Genomic DNA, 17,241 nt, shown 5'->3' with positions numbered 1-17,241 from the left:
CCATAACTGTGATATTCTCAAATTAGTACAAAATAATCAGTGTTTATTGGTCTCAGTAACTTCTAAAGTACGATAATAATTCCTCAGATCCTAACTTCATAAGAAAAAAATCTCCTGCTCTTGGGTTTTCAGGAGGGAAATCTCATTTAATCTTAATTTTATAGGAGAAAACTCTAAGTCCTACTTTGAAAAGAGCCAAGTATGTTAGTGGAAACTCAGATCTATTTCATATGTCAAAGTTCCCACCTCATAAGCTTCTAGGATATTACTGTTAAACAACCTTTCTTTCAAGTTGCTTTGTGATTTATTATATTTTGGTAATTACGTGCATTTAAGATCTGGAATTTCTGAGTGATTACTGAAAATGTCACTCTAAGTCAAAAAAAAATCAAATGCAGGCTCAAATTCTAGAACATAATAAATTGCACCCCACTATAATCAAAATGAGGAGGAGGACACAGCTTCTTTCATGAGAGATCCTTCCAAAGGAAGCATGCAGATTTTTTTTTTTCTTGATAAAAATCCTTCAGACTTATCTGTTTCATCATGGATATTTTCACTTTTCTAACTACATTGAAGATAATACCAAGGTAGGTGCTAGGTAGCTGCTTGACCTGTCTAATACTTTGTGCTTTCTGACAGTGTCCAATAGATGCTATAAACACTCCTTTTAATGCAATCTTCAAACCCAGATTACATTTTAGGATGGTTCCAAAAAGGAGAAAAGAGTTGAATCATAAGGCCTTGTCAAGAGATACATTACTCCTTGAATCATGACCTCTCAAGGTTTTCTACACTATAAATATAAATGCAATTCTAACACAACTCATCATAATAGTGCTGTTGCTTTGTTCTCAAGAGAATGTGAGTGTTTAAAAACTTAGCTTTGCTTTTGTAGGTATACATTATGTGTATATACATACAACCCATGTTTCAGCATAGATGTCAAACCAAAAAGCTACATATTAATTTCAACTTTGGTGTATGGAACTTGGTACACGTGTTTGTTTTGTATGAATTGTATGGCAACATTAAAAATATATGGGGAGTGGGGGAATAAGAGGATTCATTATCCCAATAATCCCTGACTATATTAATTATTTTAGTCTTGGTCTTTCTTTTTCTTTTTTACTTCCGTTTTCTGGCTTTTTCTAAGTAAGACAATTTGTTCTGCATAATTGAAATTGGTAAGCTTTAGATGTGAAATGGCTTTGCCTCTTCTCTGATAGTTACCTTCAAGCACACTCCATGGAAACTATTTCCATCTCCTCCTCCGTTCCTCCCTTGTCATCCCTCCAGCTGGTCCCAGCCCACCATGATCAGGTCCACAGGACCTGAGGTGTGGGGGGAGTTTGATGTGCCCTCTGCTCCCCTTCCCCATCATCTTCTAGGTACCTCTCTGCTTCAGGGTATTGGGGGTAGAAACTGAAGGGGAGGGGGAGATATCTTTAATGTCCCCCTACAGTTGAATCCATATGCTGACTTCCCCAGGGGCCCCATGCTAGGGAACCTCGTATCCGTTCAACTTCATGATGAATGCAGTCTGCTCCAGGTCCCTATAGGGACCTGTCAGTTGCTGCCTCCTGCAGAACATGCCATGGCTTCTTGCTCCTTGAATATCTTCTAGTGTCCAGCCCTCTGGAATGAGGTCCCAGGAAGAAGACTGATGACCAGCTTCTTCCCATGGGGCCCAGTGGAGCTCATATATTCTTTCCACATTTTTGGTGATCATGAGGACTTCCTCACTGTCACCTGCCATCTCTCTACAGCTCTCCTCTCTACCTGCTCAGATAGTTGTTTATACTTTTAAGTTGGAGGAGAAGGGGAAGGAAGAAATACTGCTGCCTAATATAGCACAACCCTTGTTCAATCAAAAATGAGGCAAGCCAGTCTCACCAATTAATGGATGCAGTGTTTCTGAGTTTCTATTCATCTCTTTTATTCTAATTCTATCACAATCCTATCTCAATACTCATTACCATAGACTGAATAATAAAATGAGCAACAATACCATATCCTTCATAAAATATGGAAAGGAGAGATAAAAGGAAAATTCACTGAATATTAGAATTCTTTGTAACACAACCCAAAATAGAGAACATATTAAAGGACACAATCTCCATTTTCTGTAACAGACCCAAAATGACTTCCAAATGCCTGGGGCCAGTCCATGTTCTCTTTGTCTTCTAAAGAACCTCAGCTTCCTCAGGTTCTTTAAATGACAAAGAAACATGGAAAAGTTGACTTCTCAAGAGTCTTATTTAAATGGACTGGTCCGATGTTCTATGAATGTTTGACCTGGGCTCTATTAAAAGAGAGGAACTTGGGTGCCACTCTTATATCCCTGCAGATGAGTATTTACAAGTATAGTAGGATCAATTCTCCCCCTTTTTGTATTTCTTATCCTAGTACAAGGAAGAGTCCAAAATGATTAGATGAGGTCTCAGTTTCCAGTTTAAATATTATTGCAATTATCCAAATAATTTTCTAGGATTTGGCACAATATCAAATACCCATGAAGATTTATTATATTTAATTTTTGCTAATCTTATATTTTGTTAATACAATTTAGAAAGACCATGCTGGTGTTATGGTGTCTTTCAAATATAAAATATGAAATGGGAGCTAATGCTACACATGGAGAACCCCTTCCACCCTCTGCCTGAGGCGCCCCCAGGGTAAGCTAGGGTGTCAGACACTTAATATCCCAGGAAGCAGCCCTCAGCCAATGGAAGATAGGAAGTTGGCAGATAAGAAAACAAATAAAACTTTAGCTTCCTCAGTTGGGAAAACTCTAACATGAGTTCTACACAAACTCCAGAATTCCCCTGTGATGTGAAGCTCTGTTCTCTCTGAGAGGATGCCTTCCCAGGTGGATCCTTTACCATGGAATGCTTGTCTCAGCTTTCACTCCCAAGGGAACCCAAATCCAGGGTCACACTACTGGCAAGTAGGGAGCCAGATTCCAGTTCACCTACTCTAGATCTATGTCCTGTGCTCTTAACCACCATGCCTGCATCTTCTTGATAATAATTAAATTATAAAGGTCAAATACGCTGAATGAATTTTTCCCCTTTACTTGAGCTTTTTCTCTCACAAATTTGCAAGTTAGGAATACAGAACTAATTAGAGAAACAACTTATAAGACCGTGAACATTATTTGAAAAATATTTTACGTTATGATTGATAAAATGCAAACTGATTTTTTGTCTCCTTAATTTCTAACTCATACATGTGCAAGTATTAATGAATTATCATTCAAGTGTTAATCAACATGCTGTGTAAAAGAAATTGGAATCCTTTAGAAATTTAACTGTGCTTTTTAAAGTATCCATATTTTGTTCTCACATTCTCATAAACTCTTCCCTTAGTCCATTTTCTTCTTTCCTTTTCTTTTGTTAAAATGTTTTCTTGCATCTCTTTCTCCTTTCTGCATTATCCTTGTCTGTGTTAGAAAATTAATTGTAACATTAAATATAAGGAAAATGAATAATTAATTGGGTTATGTTTTTCACTGTCTTCAAACTGAAAGATATACTTTCCTTTGAAAATATTTTTAATTCAACTTTTACATAAATGGATTTGTATTATAGAAAAACACTATATCTTGCTCACTTATTCTTTATTTTCTCTTTTTCAATTCTGTTTTCACCTTCTCTTCCTCTTTCTTTGATCTCTTTTTAGAATAGATTTAGATGTCCTCTTTTTCCAATAATAATAATAATAAATATCAACAAGGGGTAGAGTTTCATTAGAAACTTATGAGCCAGAGTCCAATTGAAATCTATAAATTTGGAAAAAAAACTCTTCTTTCTGTTCCAAATACTGGAAAATAAACAAATTCAAAATGGATAGATAAGTATTCTTAAGTCCTCAAGTGAAACTGACAGATCAGTTTATAAGAGTAACACGTTTATTAGTCTAGCAATGTACTGCAGTAATGATATACCACTATACTCTGTTAAAGCACTGCCCTCAATATGCCAGCAAATTTGGAAAACTCAGCAGTGGCCGGACTGGAAAAGGTCAGTTTTCGTTCCAATCCCAAAGAAAGGCAATGTCAAAGAATGTTCAAGCTACTGCACAATTACACTCATCTCATATGCCAGCAAAGGAATGCTCAAAATTCTCCAACCAAGCTTCAACAGTATGTGAATCAAGAACTTCCAGATGTTCAAGCTGAATTTAGAAAAGGCGAGGAACCAGAGATCAAATTGCCAACATTCGTTGGATCATCGAAAAAGCAAGAGAATTCCAGAAAAACATCAACTTCTGCATCATTGACTACGCCAAAGCCTTTGACTGTGTGGATCACAACAAACTGTGGAAAATTCTTAAGAGATGGGAATACCAGACCACCTGACCTGCCTCCTGAGAAACCTGTATGCAGGTCAAGAAGCAACAGTTAGAACCAGACATGAAACAATGGAATGGTTCCAAATTGGCAAAGGAATGCATCAAGGCTATATAGAATCAAGATCAGCAAGAGATATAGCAATAACCTCACATATGCAGATGACACCACCTGTCAGAAAGTGAAGAGGAACTGAAGAGCCTCTTGATGAAGGTGAAACAGGAGAATGAAAAAGCTGGCTTTAAACTCAATAGTCAAAAAACTAAGATCATGGCATTCGGTCCCATCACTTCATAGCAAATAGATGGGGAAACAGTGACAGACTTTATTTTCTTGGGCTCCAAAATCACTACAGATGGTGACTGAAGCCATGAAATTAAAAGACGCTTGTTACTTGGGGAAAAAGCTATGACAAACCTAGACAGCATATTAAAAAGCAGAGACATTACTTTGCTGACAAAGATCTGTCTAGTCAAAGCTATGGTTTTTCCAGTAGTCATGTATGGATGTGAGAGTTGGACCATAAAGAAGGCTGAGTGCTGAAGAACTGATGCTTTTGAGCTGTAGTGTTGGAGAAGACTCTTGAGAGTCCCTTGGACTGCAAGGAGATCAAACTAGTCAGTCCTAAGGAGATCAATCTTGAATATTCTTTGGAAGGACTGATGCTGAAGCTGAAGCTCCAATACTTTGGCCACCTGATGCGAAGAGCCATTTCATTAGAAAGGGCCCTGATGCTGGCAAAGATTGAAGGCAGGAGGAGAAGGGGATGATAGAGGATGAGATGGTTGGATGGCATCACTGATTCAATGTACATGAATTTGAGCAAGCCCTGGAACATGGTGAAGGACAGGGAAGCCTGGTGTGCTGCAGTCCATGGGGTTGCAAAGAGTCAGACACGACTGAGCGACTGAACAACAACAAATACCCTGCATTCACTTAACAAATATTTACTGAGTATCACCTCTGAGATCGCGTACCATAGAGTATATATTCAAAGCCGAACCTGGTGCTATGTACACCAGGTGCTCTACTATGGAGGTTCTCAAGCAGAGTTGATTTTGTCCCCCTGGGGAATCTGTCAATGTCTGAGAAGCTTTGATCCTTTCATCTGGGAGTGGTGTTTATTACTGGTATCTAGTGGATGGCGATCAGGGAGGCTGCTAAACATCGTACAGTGTACAGGACAGCTTCCTACAATAGGAAGTTATCTTTAAGTCTCCAGATGGCTTAGTGCTGAGGCTGGGACACCCTGCACTAATACTAGACTGAAACAATGTGAGAAGTGATGTAACATAAATCATGTTAGAAGAGGGAAAACTCAGGAAGACAAAGAAAGGTAGAACAGTCAGTGGAAAAACTGAGTCATGAAAGTAGAAAGAGAAAGGTATTTTGGATGCAGAAACTGTCCAGGAAAGAATATACTTGCATTCTTAATTTTAAAATCCCAATATGTCAAGCATATCCTTAGTATATTTTTTATGAGGAAACAATGTTTATTTTGTTTTTAAAGTAAAATTCACCATATCACTACTTAGGTTTGACCAATAGATAGTGTAAGGAACTCTAAGGCACTTTTTAACACTATTTTGTGTAACATTAGTAGAACTTATATTAATATTTTTAAAATTACTAAATTCTTCCTCTTGAAGTTGACCCTGTGGTTTAAACTGGGTAGTTACTTTGAAAATTTATACTTTTTTCCTTGTTGTTGTTTCTCAAAGATGTGCTACTTACAGTTTTAGAAGCTGGTACAAAATTCATTTCTTGCATCTTAATTATGTTATTCATCATCATTAAGAAAAAAGCTTCTCTATTTCATTATACCAAGGGCTCTTCGAATATTTCATACAGTAGAAGACAGTGAAAAATGTACAAAACTTTAACATATTAAGTAGAATTTTTTTCAGTGGATAACAATTTGGAATGAGGCACAGAATGATTAATTGTTGAGCTATCCTAGGTCATATTCTGTTTCCTTACCTGAGCATTTATCACAGTTTGAGGAATTAAACCTAAAAATCTTTCCAAAGGGATTTTTTTTATGTCTAAGTTACAACTGGCTCATAAAGAAAAAAGAAATGACTGTATAAATTAAAATATATGAAATGAAATGTTTTTATTCTATACTCTAGCCTCTTCTTAACTCTTTATGAGCAATATCTTTGAGTCCTTGCTTACTTGAAATTTCTTAAAATTTAAATACCATTTTGGTCATTATAATAACCTATTTTCTGCTAAAATATAGTATATTTTCATCTAAAATGTACATCAGATAGCTACATTTTGAATCTATGAATATGCTTCAATATGTTCATTATATGTAAAGCATTAATTATCTCTAATCATATGTTCAAATTATAAAAGGTATGTTCATAAGGAGAAAAGAAACTCTTTGTGAAGTGGTTTACTGTAGAAAAGATCTCTTCTTATCAAAAATGTAGAACTTAACATTAATGGTATTTATTTGGCAGAAGAGCTGGCATTGAAATAGAGAGATTCGTTTTAAGGTCAAGGGCCACAGCTGGAACTTCACCTTGATCCCACCTATGGAAAATGCTGAAGAATGTCTTCAGGGTGTGTGGGGAAATAATATTAAAATCCATTCAGCCATCTTCAATTTAATACTGATTTGAAACCAGTCAGACCTGGTTTCTCATTTAGTTAATCAGGCTGTCAGAGATCACCAGATAACCAGAATCCCCTCCAACAGACCTATGCCATCATCTTACCCCTGGAACAGTGGGATTCCACTAGCTAGTACTGACTTCCAAGATGAGGGATTAGCATTTTGGGGGGATACAGTGGAAAAACTGAGGAGGGTTTGTGTGATTTGGCTCTTCAAACACTGCAGTCGGTCTGAAGACATTCAACTCTAGATGAGGCTCTTCAGTGCAATCAAAAAGCTGTACATAAAAACTTTAACAGGAGTGGTGATGTGATATGGTTCTGAGAACACCGAATCCTGGGCACCAAAAGCAAGTTGGCCACCACTGTGCTAGTCTTCCCAACAATCCTGCCAGGTGGGTAACTTCATCCACACTTGTCAGGGTAAGAACTGAATCACAAATATATTAAGAAAGTTGCTGAAGTCACGTAGGTGAGTGGCAGAGGCAACGCCCTTCCCACTGTATCACAATTTAATCAGCAAAGAAAGCAGAATCTGTCATTATGACTTTCTACAACTCAAGCTGTTTTCTCTGTTGTTTTGAATAATTGAAGTTGCTTCATCCTCCTTACTTCTCATTCCAGTATGACTAAAGCTCCCTGCTGCCCAGGAGACAATCGTTCAGTTGGCATTGTTTTCATATCAGCCAGAAACTCTCTCCCCAAGAACATCTTCCTTACTTCCCCAGGTTCTTCTCATTCTGACCCCCAGTACTGGGCATACTTCATGGCCAGAGAATCTTTTGAATGTTAATTGGAAGTAATTATACTATAGGAATCTAGGTTGAAATTAAGAAAATACATTCTGCTTTCAGAAGGCCCTTTCTATCAATATATAGCCTGATTTCTCACCTCTAGAGTCCACTCTGTGTGTGTGTGTGTGTGTGTGTGCACATGTGTGTAAGCGCAAAGCTGTTGCTACTTTGGTCTTCTCTCTCTTTTCTACTTTTCTCACCCTTGGGCCCACTAGCAGAAATACCATTTTGTAACACTCCCCTTGCACATAGAGCCATATCATGATTGCTTATCTACATTTCTCTGCTCTCCCAATGTAAACCTTGGGAAGATGGGACCTTGCCTACTCATCCTTCAAATCTAAGTGCTCAGAACAGTGCTAGATACAGAGTAGGTGAATTTAATGAATTTTAGAAAAAAAATAAATGCTGGAAAGTTAAATGCAGAAAATTTAGAATTCTGTGATACAACATAGTCCTCATTTTTGAATTGATGCAATTACAAATCTTTATTGAAAGCAAGTGTATTTACAGCCAAAAAGAGAGGAAGAGGGAGAGAAAAGGAGGGAAGGAGAAAGGGGGGGAAAGAGAGGAGCTCACAGTTTGATGGCTGATGCTGTTCAGTAGTTTCTGTACAGGCAGAAGATAGTAAGTGCCACTGGAGAAACTCAAATGGCTATATAAAGTTAGATGGAGAGACTTAAGGTCACAACTAACTCATCTTTCGGAGCATTTTCTATATGCCAGGCTTTGTGCTAAATGCTAGTTAAACTCCAATGAAAGACTGTGCTGAATATCTTTCATTTGCTACCCTCCTCTCTCCCTAGGAGGCTGGGCTGTACGGATTACAACTATGGATTCTCTTACTGTTTGGTTCCCACTGGGTTCAGTTGGTAGGGAGCCCATGCAAAGCTCCCTGGGAGGAAAGAGTGAGGTCAGGTACTCCTTCTCTCTGCTTCCTCGGGGCATGATCCATTCATTCAGACTGACTTTGTCCTTTGACTCTAAGTCTCTAGAAGTTGCCTTCCCTAGAGATCCCTTTGGATCCCAGCAGCTACTTCTGCCCCTCAAGCTTCAGGGACTATGGGCATTAACAGCCGTGCTATTCCTTTTGTTTTCCTTAACCCCCACCTAAACCTTCATAAACAGCCTCTTTCTTAAACCTTCCAAAATGACCCTAATTTGAGTTTCCATCTGTTGCTAATGATACCCCAATGGATACAAAGGCAAATATTCATGGCTTTTCTAGGTTTTTCTTCCATGCCACGTCTTTCACTCGGATCATCAAAGATAAATATTTTAAAATAAACAAGTAAAGTATCAGAATAATTATCTTTGGACTGAGAAAAAAAAAAAACATTGCATTTTGATGACTGAGCTGTCCAGAATGAATAAAAGAGTATATTAGCTTTTCACTCACAAGGATATTTCCATTATACTGTGGCCAAGTCATCAAAATCCCAGCTCCCACTTTCTCATAGTGTAGTTTATCTGACCCAAAGTTTCATCTCTGAAAACCAGATATCAGATTGAGACAACTGGGAGCCACTGGTGAAATCATTTGCAAACTCTAAGCATCCTCACAGCACAAAGCAGGTGTTTGTTATATGTCATGTAATGGGGAAATTATCGCTCTTTGTGCCTTCATCTAAGTGTATATATTTCTAGGTCTGAAAAAGAGTTCTGTCATTGTTACTCCATTCATTTTTTAACATAAATAGTTGGAAGATTAACTTTGCTATAACACTACCCACACAACCATGTGTAGGGGAGGGGCATCTTTTCATTTCTCAATTCTAGATCTCATTCCAAGACTATGCAGAATATCAGAGGTGTCAGAACACTGCTTTCTCACTTAAAGTGCTCTCTGTTAGTTGTTTCTTAAAGGCTAAGCTGTATTTAAATAATTCTGATAGTCACATATAGACTTTTCTAAAATTAAACAAAATCAAAATTATTTTCTTTCTAAAACAAAACAACGACAAAACACTTGGACCTTTGGCATTGCATTCAAAGATCTAGCCAATGACCACTCATACTTGCAGTTTACTATAGTTTATGTGTGTGTGTGCATGCTCAGTCGTGTCCTATTCTTTTGCAACCCCGTGGAGCCCACCGGGTTCCTCAGTTCATGGGGTTCTCCAGGCAAGATTACTGGAGTGGGTTGCCATTTCCTTCTCCGGGGATCTTCCTGACCCAGAGATTGAAGTTGTATCTCTTGCATCTCCTACACTGGCAGGCAGATTCTTTACCAGCTGCACCACCTGGGAAGCTCTTACTATAGTTTATAGGCATCTTCAAATAACTTTTTCTTACTTGAGTCTGAGAACAGCCCTGCAGAGTCAGAGGTCACTGGATTAATGGTCTGATATTCCACATTGCCTCTGGATGCTCTTTTGAGATGGTCATTTCACCCGAGAGCAATAGATGCCATTGAAGTGATGTGAGCAAGGGTATGGCATGGAGAAAATAACTGAAGGGAGACAAGACAAAAGCAGGCAGACAGGCTGGAGTAGGCTAGGCTGGTGGGAATAGCTATGGAGACGTGTGAGTAGGTTTAAGGTGTAGTTCAGTACTATGATAGGCGTGATCTGGTGAAGTAAATCTTGTCAAATTAATAAAAATTTAGGATAATAAATTTATAAGATACCAAAGTAAAGCAACTTTTAATTCTCTGTGGTGAAATTATGGTTGCTTTCTGCCTGCTTGTAATTTTCTTTACTTTTAAAATTATCAAAAAATGTCCAGATTTTTTAAATCATAATTTAAAAAGAAATACATGAAGAATACACGTTGATATGCAAAGTACATTAGTTTCATTGACTACCAAGGTATAATCAGTTCAAAGTGGTAGGTTTTGATGTCTTTCAGGGCCTTGGATTGTAAATCTGTGGGCTAAAATAAACAGCCCAGTTAAACCTTCGCCTTAGGATTCTAAAGATCTCAAAATTGTTCTAGAGGTAGAAGAATTATATGGAAAATGCAACATGTAAATATGTATGTTACATTTACAAACATATATACATTATATGTGTACCTGTAGTTTAATGATTTGTAAATCTTATTTTATGAAGAAATCAACCAGAGTAAATGTGTAATACATTGATTAAAATTAAGCAAGTGCTAAGTCAGCATCTAAACAGGTGTTCTTAAAAATATATAACACTTTTTTATTATGGGTAATTGTGATATTCTTCAGTGGTTTTGTTACTACTGTTATTTTTAAGACTGATCAGAAAGTGAAACAGGTTAGAATCATGTTAGAATGCTGGGAATTTTATGGAAACACTGACAAACCGAGATGTCAGAAAAACATTCTTCAAATCACTGAGTCAAGAAAGCAAAATGCAGTACAATTTCTCTGTTTTCGTTCACTAAGATCAAGTTGTTGTGACCAATGCGGTCAGTGGCATTAATTGAAAATTGCAGGCTATTGTTTCTCAACCTCTATGTGCCCTTTATAACTAACTTCTAAGAAAAGATATAGGATGTTTTCTCCTTCAGTTATTCCTTGGCACCAGAAGTTAAGCCTTACTGTTCAGTGGGTGATTTAACTTAGAAAAAGAAATAACTGTGTTAAGTGGCATGGAAATAGTAAATCTCAATCTTTAAAGTCAAGCTTGGTATAAACCTCTGGCATAAAGGTCACTGCTTATTTATGGAGAAGAAGGGGCAAGAAATCGGTGTGTTAGATAACACCGGGGGTAGGAAACAGTAGTCATGGCCCAGGCATTTGTTCTACATCTGCTTGGCTGTATGACCTTGAGACAAGTCACTCAACTTCTTTAAGCCTCAATTTTCCCATCTATAGAACAGATAACATAATTCATTCCAAAGTCCTTTGGGTTGCTGGGAGGATCACAGTGGTAATATGCATGACACACAGTCCCTCAGTGAATGTTTATTCTTACTGCATCATTATTACTGGATGCACTGTCTGAAGAGTGCATCTTATTCTACAAATGTGAACAAAGAGGAGCTCTCTTAGGAGGCAGCTATCTGAGCAGGGAAGCCAGTAATCAGTCAAGTGCTCCTCTGTGAGCTGTACCTCCAAGTTACCAAGATGCTGTCTGAGTGACTAAGAAGCCTACCCTACTGACACCTGAAGGAGTCATACCAGCAGTTTCTATGAACTTCTGCTCCATATATGCCATGGTTACCTATAATTGTATATTTTTTAATCCTTATTATATGCACAGAGCACTATGCTGGGTAGGAGACACATGTGGAAAATTCCCTGCTCCAGGAAGCTTACAGTGAAACTAAAAACAACTACATGAAAGGGAAAAATCACCAGCCCTCCAGCCCACTGAGTTTGAGAATCACCAGAGTAAAGAGTCTATAGGGAGGAGTGAATGGAGGGGAGATGGAAGAAGTAGGTTTTGATCAGGACTCAAAGAGCTTTGAATGTGAATGTTAGGCTCAAGTGTGTAGAGATTGGTTTGTAGTCAATGTGAGGCCCAAAAGAAGGTGGTGATCAACAGATCAATCTAAAGTATTCATGGTGTGCCATCTGCTTTTGCATAGGAGGGAGGGAGGGAAAAAAGGAGGGAAGGAGAGGAGAAAACTTTTCAGAAAATAATTTTACAGTTTTAAATATTTACAGTCTAAGTACAGTAATAGCAGGAATAGACAAGAAAGGAGGAATAAAATTCTACAGGTCAATACAAACCAAAACAAGCAAAGGAGAAAAAGTGGTAAACTTAGGTAACTTGTAGATGGGTGAAACCTACCACTGAGCAAAGTGCAGAAGTATTGATAGGGAGCTGTGATAAACTCAGTTTTACTTATTTCTGTCAGTGTTACTAGTGGGACATACAAGGAACTACGTCCACTGGAGAGATGGAAGAAGTATGGTGAGAGCGGTCAGTCTTGCAACTCCGTTCAGGAGGTGATGACTGAATCCTGGGGAGCGGGAGCGGGGTGGAAGCTCTAAGGAGGGGCACACAGCAAGGGAGGATAATTAAAATCATGGAGAAGCTACCACTTCGAGGAAAGCCGTGGCCAGAAACAAGATGAAGATCAGGGCAGGGTGAATATCAGTGCCATCTCAGCACTTCTGCTACCAGTGCCTTAAAGTCTCTAATTGAGTCTGAGCACTTGAGAAGGAACAAGTCTGTAGCTCCTTGTGAGTCCTGTGGGTAAATCATCATGCTTGTGATGAAGGCCAATTAGAAAAAAATACTTATTATGACCATCACTGCTATTAGCCTACCTAGTGTTTAACTGTGTAATGGCCTTCAGTACCATTGGAAGAACTTAAGGGTGTTGGCCATTTATATGTACTTAAGAAATGTGTTACCCCACTTTGGGTTTTCTTACAATAAATGTGTGGTTCTCACATTTTAGTGCACATGAAAATTACCTGCAGGGCTTGTTAAAACACAGACTGTTGGACCTCATTCTTAGAATTTCTGACTCATTAGGTCCCAGACGAAGTCTGAGAATTTGCATTTGTAACAGGTTCCCAGGAGCTGCTGATGCTACTGGTCCAGGAACCACACTTTGAGAACCATTTTGAAGCCTTGCACAGAAACACACCCTATAATGAGGCCACCCGTAGCTCATTTAAGGCGTTGACTACAAACTTTAATTGCAGGCAATTTTTTTTAGTGTTTTCAGACTGAAACCTCTAGATAAAAGGAACATGAGAAGCATAGAAAGAAAGTATAGAATCAAAAAAAATGTTCTTTTTCCAAATGAAAGTATGTGTTTTACAATCTCAGAGGAAGATCCTCAGGTAGACACTACACACACACACACACACACACCCCAAAAGGTAAAATACAGAAAAAATATTTTCCTCTTTGCCAGAGTTGACATTCAGCCCTGCATATTTTCCTTACATTCTCCTCATATTTCAGCTTTCAGTTTAAATGGCATTGCCTTTTTAGTGTAATAGGAGAACCTAGAAACTTGATTACTGCCTGTGATTCCAAACAAAAAGGGTTATTTTCAATTATTTTCAGTTCAGTTTTTGTTTATGAACAATATTATGTGACTTAACAGCCAATTTTTGTGGGAAAACTTATCTGTTTACCTATATGTTTATAGTGCAAAATTCTGTAATAGATTTAGAATACATTAGATCCTTCTAGCTCTAAATTGCATTGCTGTCTTGTAGTACACAGTTACACCTCATTTCATTTTCCACTTGAAGTCATTTCATTCCTTTGGTTTACAAACACCTTGAATTCTCTTTAACTGAAAAGATGAGGTAACTTGATAGAGCATCCACCTTAGCAATAATAACTCCCAAGGTAGAACCAAACTAAACAGAGCAAAACTATAGACAGCATGTCCTACATCATTTGAGAAAGGAAAGAACATGGGCTTGAAAGGCAGGAAAGCCACTATGAAGAAATTCCAAAGAATAGAAGAATAGACAGATGTACTGGAAATACAAATGAGGATCAGTTTTTCTTTTCCTTTAGAGTAAACCAGTTTGGAAATTAGCAGGTAGATGTTACAGTTACTTAGATGGCAAGGCTAGTGAATCCTAGAAAAACATGGTCCAAATGTCCATTACTTAAAGCATGCCTGAATATCCTCTCAGTGACCCTATAAGCAACATGAGACTATACCCATTCTCAGAGGAGAAGACAGGGCTGAAACTGAGTGACTTGTAAGAGTTACATCAATATTAAGTGTAGAAATGGTCTCAAATCCAGATTCTTCAAAATACAAACACAGGTATTTTCCACTGCCCAACCCACTAACCAAAGCTTTCACTGAAAAGTTGATTTTTCAAACATTTAGAGTAATGCTCTGGACATATGAGTAAAACTAATTTTGGCCCATAGTCATTTCTCTTTGTCATTAGCCAGCCATTAGTTACTTATACAAGCAGCAGAACTAAGATGTAATAAAGTCTAATAGAACCGCCTTTTATTTGTGTGGATAAATAGTACCAGAGATAGTTAACTATAGACATTAATTCAACATCTGCCTAAATATTTTCACTGGCCATGGGGATTGTTTGGGAGGTATAGTTAAAAACAGTATTTCCTCTCAATCTTTGGGAAGACAGGAACTAGAAAGGTAAATATACAGAAGAAAAATCAACTATTGACTCAGGGATATAACTAAGTTGGGCAGATTGTTAAAATTGTCAATCAATAATAATTTACTGGCAGTAAGGCACTTATTTATCAGTTCACTTATTCATTTAATCAACATTTAATCATTCATAGATTCACTTTATACACCATATGGCTGGACGCTACCCAGATCATTTATTTCCTTCCAGCCATCATTTACTACCATTATAAATGGTCTAAGTCTATTGATTGGGATCCAAACTTAGATTTCAATTTCTGACTTTTGTGTCATTCTGATTTGATACAATAGCCATGAAGTGACATGACAGACTATCAGATGGCAGAATCTCCTACTAGTGCCATTCAGAAAACCCATGAAATATTTATATGACCTGAGGTTTTATGTGCTCAGAGTCTGTTGTGTGAAACTACATTTCTTTACAGTTCTTAAAAACCAGCTAGCAATTAATGCAACTTATGCAAAATGGCTGGTGTAAAAAGTCCATCTGAACGGAACACGGCTTTGCAATATTTTAAAAGATTATGTAGTTTTATAACTTCCACACTTAACTGACAACAAAGAAGTTTGGCATTGGTTTTTAGGCCACTCTACCTTCCCCTTGTTTCTCAATGTATAGGCATTTCTGTTAGGATGGGGTTCAACCCTAGAGGCAGATGTACCCTTTCCCCAGGCAACCAAGCTTCCAGGGAGGGTAAGATGATTCACAGCCTCCTCCTTCCAGTTCCCCACTTTCTGTTTCTCCACCCTGCGCATCCACTGTATATGCAGACAGGAAGTACCTTTTTACTCTAGTCAGGTAAAAAAAGACCTCTTCATGTAAGTTATTGATATATTCAGTAACAAAATCATGAAAAGCAAAAGTGAAAGTGTTAGTTGTTCAGTCATGGCCAACTCAATGGACTGTAGTCCACCCAAGCTCCTCCGTCCATGGAATTCTCCAGGCAAGAACACTGGAGTGGGTAGCCATTCCGTTCTTCAGGGGATCTTCCCGACCCAGAGACCGAATCCAGATCTCCTGCGCTGCAGGCAGATTCTTTACCATCTGAGCCACCAGGGAAGCCCAACAAAATCATGAAGGAGTTTCTAACTGGACATTGTTTAATGACTAATTGAGGCATCTTAAAAAAAAAAAAAGGGAGGAGAAAAACAGGGATGATATTAGTTGTGTGTTTGTTATACTAACTTTCAGAAGGTAATAAAATTGGTCCTGGGCACTGACCATAAGTGAAACACTTTAGCCCCAGGAAGTTGGATTTTGTCTAATTCTTGGATCAAGCTGAATCAAAGTGCAAAGACTGACGTTTCCTAGATAAGATGGTGCAGTGAAGAGTCCTAGAACCCAAAGCATTATCTGCTCAAATACAAAAGAAACACTAATATTAAAATCTGTTCATTTTCTGAACTAAATTGAACTTTCCTCTGCAAGTATGTTCGTATTATAAATTTCTTCAAATCCTGGCCCTGTCACTTAGTAACTATCTAATGACACTGGGCACTTCATTCATTTATCTTTGGCTCAATTCTGTCGCCTATAAAATGAGGATAAGAATAGTACTAAGGGCTGTGGTTGGTGAGAAGATTAAGTGAATTAATATATGTAAAGTTATTAGAACAATGCCTAATACTGAGTAAGTACTTTATACCTGTATTCTTAATTACAGAACTAGTGATATTTTATTGTTTTGTTTAAAATAATTCAGTTGTGTTTTCATCTTTTATTTTGCCAAGAAAACTATCTGGAAATATACTTCTTAGCATTCGTGTTAAGAGTGGTTTTAGTGATGCAAATGCATCACTTAAGTGTATAACATTTTTCTCCAGAAATATTTAAAATTCTTGGACAGCTTTTTATTCTTTGCTTCATTTGAACAGACTCAATTTTCAAATGACTTGTACTTGATATTGTATAGAAATGTAGTCAAATAATTGAAAGATAATCATCTATTTATTATTCACTTGATCTCTTGAAAAAAACAATTAGAGTGCTAACACTTTTTTTCTTACAGCATAACAGATATTAAATATAAAAATGGATTTAAGAATATTTTTTCCATGAAAAAAATGTCTTCACTGGCAGTGATAGTTGTCTATTGAGTGTTTGGTTTTAATGTTTTGACTGAACTAGCTGGTAGTTTTGGTCAAACATCCAATATGACTGAGTCTTGCTGAATTGGACTGGGTTTGAGATAACCTAGTGTGAAAGTTCAAGCCAGAAATATGAGTTCCATTTAAGAGATTATATTTACCAGAGTGCTTCTTTTCAATTCACTTCAGTCACTGAGTTGTGTCCAACTCTTTGCGACCCCATGGACTGCAGCACGTCAGGCCTCCCTGTCCATCACCAACTCCCAGAGCTTACTCAAACTCATTTCCATCGAGTCAGTGATGCCATCAACCATCTCATCCTCTGACATCCCCTTCTCCACC

General features: G+C 37.7%; 1 protein-coding gene across 1 annotated transcript in view; it reads left to right on the top strand.

Annotated features, from left to right (window-relative positions):
* The window catches only part of UNC13C (unc-13 homolog C), a 1,717,543-nt gene that overhangs the window by 1,663,764 nt on the left and 36,538 nt on the right, over positions 1-17,241 (top strand). The gene's annotated exons all lie outside the window — the stretch shown is intronic.

Source organism: Giraffa tippelskirchi, chromosome 7, assembly GCF_054371585.1.
Source record: "Giraffa tippelskirchi isolate mGirTip1 chromosome 7, T2T-mGirTip1v1.2.pri, whole genome shotgun sequence".
NCBI lineage: Eukaryota > Metazoa > Chordata > Mammalia > Artiodactyla > Giraffidae > Giraffa > Giraffa tippelskirchi.
Note: the sequence above shows the minus strand (reverse complement) of the source record. Positions and strands in the feature narration are given on the sequence as shown.